This window comes from Perca fluviatilis, chromosome 8, assembly GCF_010015445.1.
Source record: "Perca fluviatilis chromosome 8, GENO_Pfluv_1.0, whole genome shotgun sequence".
NCBI lineage: Eukaryota > Metazoa > Chordata > Actinopteri > Perciformes > Percidae > Perca > Perca fluviatilis.
Window position 1 is genome coordinate 22,897,598 of NC_053119.1, and position 9,285 is coordinate 22,906,882.

General features: G+C 40.4%; 1 protein-coding gene across 1 annotated transcript in view; it reads left to right on the plus strand.

Annotated features, from left to right (window-relative positions):
- The first annotated feature begins 2,179 nt into the window (after window positions 1-2,179).
- The window catches only part of LOC120563525 (transcriptional enhancer factor TEF-3-like), a 28,713-nt gene continuing 21,607 nt past the window's right edge, over window positions 2,180-9,285 (plus strand). The window contains exon 1 of the mRNA XM_039807732.1: window positions 2,180-2,308. The gene's annotated coding sequence lies outside the window, so the exon portion shown is untranslated. The remainder of the gene's footprint in view (window positions 2,309-9,285) is intronic.

The window sequence follows — 9,285 nt, forward strand, 5'->3', positions numbered from 1 at the left end:
AGAGCGAGGGGGGGAACCAGACTTGGCTGGAGAGTCTTACTCACTCCGTGCAACACACTGACTAACTCACCAAGTCACTACGGCCCTTTCTCAGCCGTAGCCTCACAATTATAGACCCTTGTACTACCTCCACACATAACACGCACATCCCATGTTTGGGATTATAACTGACGTAATGGTCACTGCTTTTCATTTTGTTACCCTAAATGGATATGGAAGTCTCTTAGTTTCACAGTGGCAGGAAAATAAAAACCAAAAAACACAAAGCTCTGTATTGACTCATGAATTTGAGTTCTTTCTTCCTACCATCCGTCCTACCATCCGTGCCCGTTTCCATTTTTTTTTCTCCCTGCGTGTCCGCCGAGAGGAAGAGGTGGAGACGAGACGACATCTGTCTCCTACTCTCCACCCAAATGTATATCAATGTGTGCACATCCTAAACAAATTGGTGTGTAGAGAAAACAGGATATGAATCTGCTGGTAGACATTTTTTTTTTCTGTCATTAAGAGCCGATGCATTTCAAGTTAATCCTTTTAATTAGTCAGCTGGTTAATGTTATACTCCCACACCCTAAACAATGCACAAACACATTGATTAGAATCTCTAAGTTTAAAAATACAGTCCAACTGCAGTACTGATGAAGAAATGGGCAACCTAAAAAGCCTCCTGGCCTCAATATCCTGGCATGATCCTCCGTGGCATGCGTGTCTAAGTGTGTCTGAGGACGGTGATCCCACTTTAATGTGTCTCCTCATTTGTTGACTTTAGGCCCCTCCTGCACCCTCCTCCTCCTGCTTATGTCTCAACACTTTATTTGTTTTCACTAACCTAATTAATGAACTGAGGTTCTTTTTCCAAATCAGGATTAGCAGCTGTGGGGCTGATGTGAGCGTGCACTGTTTCATATGACTGCCTTAATGTAGGAGTTAGGTTGTCACTTGCTCTCAGTGACATTTATGTCAGTGCTTTTAGCATGAAAACCTTGTTAGTCAGATTTTGGTGGCTTTAATGTGAAGGGTTACATGGTCTGCAAATTTTACACCCCTTGAGTTTACCCTGTCAAACACCAGTGGAGAAAATCAAAGTATAGTGCACCGTCATAGTGCTGTGCAATTAATCCAAATTTTAATTCTGGCTCCTAATGATCACACAAAACGGAATAATCGATCAATTATTTTGCACTTTATGTTTTGCAAGTAAACTCTTATGTTGTCTTGTGTTCTGAATGAAAAAAGTTCAAACTGGAAGGGTAATTTCACAGTTCAAGGTGTTTTGACTGTTGATTTGTTTCGCTGTTTTTTTTTTGTAATAATAATTGCAAAATCTTTCCAAAAGTCAATGAGTAATCGTGTAAAATAATGGTGATTTCAATATTGACCAAACATAATTGTGATTAGGATTTTTTCCATAATCGAGCAGCCCTAGGCTGAAAAGCTATTTTCTGCATTCCTGAATATTTACACATGTTGTGAGTGAATTATTAGGGTTCTGTGAAATCTTTATCTAAAGCATCCAATAAAGTTAATCAACAACAGTTAATTGTTTTTTTCTGGTGTACTTTATATATAATTGAATGTATTTGGGTTTTGACACAGGCAATTTGAAGACATAATCTTGGGTTTCAGGAAATGTCCTGATATTTTATAGCTTAAACAATTTATTGAAAATTCAAAAAAATATGAAGAGATTATATAAATGACAGTTACAGTAGTTTCAGCCCTCTTAACTACTTTTGAATGCTTATGTGATTTTTTTCTTCGTCCTGTTACTTCTGTTTTATGAAAGTGTTAATGCTCAATAACAAAAGTCTTACGTTTCATTTCTGTTTCTTAACACAATACTTCAGAAATGTTTTTAGGAAGAATCTATGAAGTCCTTCCAAAAACGTTCCCTGGACATCTGTTTTTGAGAAACTTCCTCCTTACAGAGCACCATGTCAATTTCATCATGCTTTTCTTGCTTTCGCAGGACTGCCCTGCCACATCCAGACCATCATCATCATCATCATCATCATCATCACATCTGAGGATTTCATACAGGCAGGCCCACTGGTCTCTCCCTTTCTCCATCAATCTCCCCCAAAGCTCCGTGGTCCCCTTTCCGTGGTCCCACCACGTCTGCGGAGTGGGTGCCGGCTCCCTCCCCCAGGGGTGGGAGTGAAGAGCTGGGGGACACACTTGACAAACCCCTGGAGAATGATGCAGAGGGTGTGTGGAGCCCCGACATCGAGCAGAGCTTCCAGGAGGCCCTGGCCATCTACCCACCCTGTGGCCGCCGGAAGATCATCCTCTCTGATGAGGGCAAGATGTACGGTACGCCCACCTCTATCGTCATACTATCGTGTACCTTTACATTTTTGAATGGCATGAGAAACACAATACCTGAATGGGACGGCAACATGCTAAACATTCAGCTAAGAATTAACAAATGATTGTAATTGTCTTACAAGTGTAACATACCGGGGGCTTTTTGTTTTTAAATGTTCTAAAGCATAAAAGGCATTTATTTACTACACTAACTCTGATAAGTTTTAAAATGACATTCAATTTGGTGAGGGGCGCATAATGACTTGTTTAGGACTCAAAATACATTTTAGGACTTAGACTTTACTTGGGAGGTGTTGGTCTTGACTTGGGACTTGACTCAGGACATCATAGCTAAAACTTTAAACTTTTTTGGGACTTGCAAAACTGAGGCAGTATCTTGAATGATGAGATCTTGCAGTAGATTAGTTAAAGTCATTGTTTTTTAACATGCTCTAACGACATGGACACACCGTAATTTTTAAATTGCAAAATCTTGTGGTGAATTCATTGCACTCGTGATCAGAGGATCCGGTCAAGGAGGCAAAATTAATTCCATAAATAATAATAATAATAATACATAAATAATTAATTCCACAAATAATAATGGGATGGCATTCAACAGTACAAATCAGTTTTTTTAATAAACTGGGAACTTATTGTCCTGTGACTGACTAAGCGAAACCAACAAGTTTCCTAAGTGATCGTAAGCAAGCTTGTTAGGTAGGAGGGCTTTGTTTTTCATTTCAGATTTTGAATACCTCTGGTATTTACCTCATAATCTCATAATGTGTACTTGCTTTGCTGTAAGATATACATTAGAGAAATATTGAACTCATAGTGTCATCATTGGCTACAAAGAATTGACAAATTTTCTCTTCAAACAGCTTGTTCAGCATGAAGAAATAACGATAAATATTTCTTTTAGATAGACTTTAGTGAAAAGGAAGTAACAGGCTGTGAACCTCTTCTCATAAAAAACGCTACTGCATATTAACCCACAGTGCAACATATCTGCACTGTTCTGGGGCACACAGAGACAACTATTTGCTTCCACACACTTCCTACTATAAACTGCGCTTCATATGGTCAGACAATTTGTTTCACATACTCTCTCCCACACACTGACCCGTTCACCACAACTCCTGTGTGTTCATGTTCCACATAACTCCTGTTTCCTGCAGCTGTCAGCTCCATTTGGTCCCATAGTGTACATTATGATGGCATGATTTGTCAGAAACAGGCGCACACCATCTAATCACTCATTCTTCTACACACACATACATAGAGTGCGCCTTTCATGCAGACTTCAGTTTGTTAGTCTTATATTAGAATCCATGATATTTAGCTGAGAGCGACAATACTCTGACACATTCAGAAAGATTTCTTCACCTTAAAAAGCAAAGCTGCATTTCTATCCAATCCTTCAAGATCCATAACAATCACAAAACAATAAAAAGTAAAGCATTAAATTAAGATTTGTCAGCCTCATTAACACAGTGAGTTATTTGGGCTAGACCATTGTCCCATTGTATTTCTGGCGGTGACAGTGGAGAGTGCTTTACAGTGTTCCTGTAACCAAAATTTGCTCCAAATCACTCACCCCAAACAGGTTCAGATGAACGGGGATAATTCTCACTTCTTACCCAGAGAGCAGTGCTTGTGATTAAATGGCTGCAATGTTAATGTAGTGTGGAAAATCCAAGCGGAATATCTGATGGATTACTTGAGGCAACAACACACAAACTATAGCTTGATATCCCACTGTTCATGCTATTTGGCCACAGATCATTAATTCCTTTTAGGCGTCCCTCCTGAGATTTCATTTGCCTTTCATAGAATCCTAAAATAATGATTTGAGGTTTGGAGCAGCAACATAACTTTACTGCAGGTATTTCCTTATTGAATCTCTGGGTAATGTCATTGCCAAACAGGTGTTGGGAAGGTGAGGTGTCATTCCTCTAAGACATCTTGTTGAAAGATGTTTAGTAACAGATGGCTTGGCCATAGTGTGTCCTGCCTGACTGTTTGATAGTAGATCTGCTCGGTGGAAAACGGGCGGACGGAGGTAGTGGTGCTATCAGACAGCCTCTGTCATCACCTTGTTTTGTCACTGTGCCAGACAGCTCCTTTAACTGTTGGCTTTGCCTAGCCTAGCTTAGCCACCTATTGAGGTCATGGCCATCCTCTGATCAACACTTAAACCCTTATAAAGCCTGAAATAATAGTTGGAGGGGGGCAGAGTAGAGAGGGGCAGGTGGCTCATTCTGTGTCACGGGGATGGGGGGCTGGATGGGTAAAGGTGGTGATGGTGGGGTTTTTGGCAAGGCGAGCACTGAGGTGCCTCTTCCTCCCTGTGGGGGTCAGGGGCAGGTGATGCGCGCCAGGGAGCGCGTTGGCCCGCCAGGAATGGCATGTGCGTTCAGGAGCCCGTGGGTTCAAGGCAGCTCGGCTGTAACCATAAACCAGAATAGTCGTTTACCCTTTGAGGGCCTGGCTGGGGAGGAGGACGGGTGTACAAATAAACACCAAGGTGGGCAGTGGTGTCTTGCATGGCCTCGGGGCGCAGCAGAACGCTCACACCTGTCCCCGGTGTGTCTGTGTATGTGTAAGTGTTTCATAGTGAGAGAGGTAGAGGGTGTGCGTACCTCCTTTACCTCCCTGTTTCTCTTTGTCCTTTGTCCTCAACCTCTTCCCATCTTGTCATTTTGTCTGTTGGTCCGTCTGCCTTTCAGTTAACCTCCAGCTGCTCTGAGTTCAACCTAACAGCCTTGCGGCATATCCAGATTTATGACTTGAGAAATGAGGCAATACTGAGCCCGTGCGTGGCCCACTGCGCCCCCATTGGCCCTAAACTGCCCGACCAGCCCTTCCCTCGCAGCCCCTGCGGCTCCCCTGTCCTCTCCCCTTTTATCACCATCCCTGAGGTCACAAGTGGCCAACAACTCAAGTAATTCAAGCAACCACAATCAATGCAAAGCCAATTTGAAGGTCTTTAGTGTTGTTAATGTTGTTAAAGCGCTGATGGGTGGTCCTAAATCAGGTAGCCAAATCAAATATCAGCTGAGAATATCTTTAAACGCATACATGAAATGGTGAAGCGATGGCTTGATGGTTTTAGAAATGTTATTTAGTCTTCTTGCATGGGTTAAATATGGATACATAGACCAAACAAACTTCTCACAAAATAACTGTCTGTGTGGCTATGTGTATGGGAGCGACATACTCAGAATTTTAGGTTGAATTCCCCTCTAAGGAATGAATGCCATTCTTTGCTAAACAATATAATATTGAGTCTCCGAGCAGCGAAACAGAGGGAATGTGTGCTTCTATCCATTGTAAATTCCTCAATTGAATGGAATGTTTTAAGCCCATATTCCGCTTACATTCATCACATTTTCTTCCCGTAATGCTGTGCATAGCGCTGGCCCTCGCGCCCGTTGCTCAACAGACCTATTAGCTCGCTTATTAGGGACGGTGTCACGGATATTGTGGCGGTTATGTGCTCCAGCGGTAATTCGACATGCATCTGCCAGGGAAAACATTTCCTGCCTTGTGTGGCTCTCAGCGAGAGACGTGCCCTGTGGTCTGACCGAAGGCCTCATGCTGCAATAATGGAAAAACAGTCCCAAACTTGCAGTGCAGTGGAAACCAATGTGCTGACAGCTCTCACTAGATGAAAGTGGCACTTGACATATGATTATCTTCCCTCTTTATTTACTGCCATATAGCCATATTCATTTATGTGCAGCTTTTGCAATTGTAATTGTTTTATTTTATGATGTCTATGGAGAAAATTGTAAATAAGTGTAGTTAGTGTAGCAGATAAGGTCAACAGTGTTTTCCTCAGTAGTGTCATATTTTTTTCTGTCAGTGCACATCAAATAATACCCACACAATGAATCATGCTCCCACTAAGCTTCACTTGTGCAACATGTCAACCCATTGTCGGATTTTGTCAGGCGATGCAAATATGTTTTTGGTCTGAAGTCATTCTCATTAAGAATGTGATGTAAAGGTCAGGGGAAAGCAACAGCAAGTCTTCACCCGGGTACAAACTTTGGCAGTAAAGTGAGAGATTGACCAGTGACCTTGACCTGTTGAGCTTTTTGAAGAAGCCTCTGCGGCGTGTGTTTTCAAGTGCTTTTCCTTTGTAACCATGCCTCAGTTCTCTGCTTAAAGAAGTACACGTCTGCATTATGTTGAGCTAATGGATGGCTATATGGATGACAGTGATAGAAACAGAAGAAGGTTACGATGTTCATTGATCATAAAATTGAATCAACACCTGTCTATAAAAAGGTTTACTAAAAACTGACCATTATAACCTTCATGAGTAAACTATTAGTTTTAGCTTTGTGTACCTTATAAACTGACAAGTGCATTAGCTTGCTATTTAAACCATGGTTCTTATTGCTGCACTGTTCCATCAAATGGAAATGTTTGTTATTTAAAAAAAAGTCTTGTGCATCAATTTATACACGTGCTTTCCAGCAAATCTTATATTTTACTAGCATAGAAGTGGTTTGTGTTACACTGGTGGGGGACACATGAGCCTTGTCATAGGAGGAACCTGAACCTCCTACCATTTAATCCATGATGCTGACTTTCAGCCTCTCAAGGGATTTGATGCTCTCTCTCGAGTGTTTTTCGAGGAAACCCCCCTGCTGATAATGAAATCCTGGAATCTCTGCTCTCTGCTCCCTCCATCTCAGTCACTCTCTTTCTGTCTGTACCTCTCTTCTCTGTATCTCACAGTGTAACCAATAGGACATGGTGAGCAGTGACAGCCATGTAACAGAGCTGTCACTGTTACTTTATCTTGACATCTCGGATTAGCAAGGTGAAAGGTAGAAGGCTCCAAACGGGTCAGACATCTGTTGATCTGTCTATGCAATTAAAATATGTCGAGCCTCGCGCAAACTACCTCTGCAAAAATCTCTATAATTGCAAAGACACTCTCGGGAGGTTGTGTTAATATAACAGCACATCTGTTAAATTTACTCCTCTTCTAGAAATACTATACTTTGTCAGAAATCAAACACAAACCTCATATTGTGCTCAGACAACAGCACCACGGTTTACTATGCTGATGATTGCAGGACTATCTCTCTCTCTCTCTCTACATATATATATATATATATATATATATATATATATTATATATATATATATATCTACATATATATATGTGTATGTATATATATATATATATATATATATATATATATATATATATATATATATATATATATGCTGAATTGTTTGCCTAGATAAATTGCACATTGTTGTACTGTATGTTCATCTAACCTACTGTGCACACAATAGCCACGCAATTTATTTAAATTAATTAATTAATTGGAAGGGTACCAACTGAACACTGTCTCTATTTTACATGTATAGTTAGTACCAAATTAGATGCTTCTTTACAGGAAACTTTAAAGAAATGATTAGGAAAATAGACCTCTAAAATAAAGTGGGTCTGTTTTTTTTCCTGCTTTATATTTTTAGTTTGAGAGTCTTTTGTGAAATCTGCATGAATTGAAAAATACTTACATTGTGTACATTCCGCTAATTTGAAAAGAATACATTACCATAGCATACATTGAAGAAGAGTTTCCTGATATTTATCACATGGAAACATTGGTTAAGAGTTGGATTAATGTTTGAGGGTTCTGCTTTAACTACTGAAAAATAACCAAACATGTCCTAAATGAAAGAGTATATAATTGTACACAGATGGCTGAAATTTGAGGTGCATCTGCCTCTTTGACTTTTACTGCTTGTGTCATGTTTCCACATTTCCTATCATGAGGTAAAGCATTTCCCTCGCTTATTATGTATGTTTCATGTTCCACCATTATAATTACAGAGTCATCATGCTTATAATACATTGATTTTGGGGGGTAAAAACATTCAGTACGTGAAAACTGAGAGAACTTGACTTTGATGCTAGTTATCCATTTATAAATGATCCAGTTTCTGAGTTATTCCAGGTAGTGACTTAAGTCTTAATGCTGGACCAGCAGGGCTGTTGCATCACTGGCTCTATACTGTTGTAGTACTTGACTCGCTGCTGGTTTGAAGGCTTGATAGAGGTCTTTTCAGAGCTCAGTAGGCTGCATCCAGGCACTATCGCTGGGGAAATAACACCCAGCCAAGACATTCCTGCAGCCTAAATGTGACCTTTGTTTTCCAGAGAAGACACAGTGTGTTGTTGAGGGAGAACGTATGGTTGGCAGATGTGTCTTCAGAGAGGATGGCGGTTTGTATACAGTTAGACATAAAGGCACAAATGTACACATGCGTACACTATCGAAGTCTTAAGAGTAAGATAATACTTTATTGTCTGTTACACAAGGGTTACAGACATTTTTCTTTGACAAGGCTCCGGTCACAAAGAGACATTCACACAGACATATAAAAACAAGACAGAATTAGAACTTAAATTTGATGAGAGGTTCAACAGATTGTAATTTAAATTGTATACACATTGTAACAAAAAAAATACAGCCGCACACATTCAAGGAACAGTTTTGTTCTACAGAACTGGCTGTATCATCATTCCTGTAATATGGTTGTCCCTAGGTTTATGTACATAGAAGTGTGTTGTTGTACTCACACACAAACAGGACATCTCGAAGCAGCAGATGCAGGACCCAGTGCAGACCAGTCAGTATATAGGAATGTCAGGAATGCACTGGGCAGAGAGAGAGAAAAAAAAAAAAAAAAAAAAAAAAAAAAAAAAAAAAAAAAAAAAAAAAAGAGAGAGAGAGAGAGAGAGAGAGAGAGAGAGAGAGAGAGAGACCAGCGATGACTGCAGTCCCATTGGGGAAGGGCAGATTTAGGACCAGCCAGGCCCAGGGGTTGAGTTTAGAAGGGATACTCTAGTAAAGACTGCCGTCACCATCACCGTCCACCTCTCAGGAGAGGAGAGCCAGAAGTTTGTAGACAACAAATACATCATTTGCAGACCTTGAA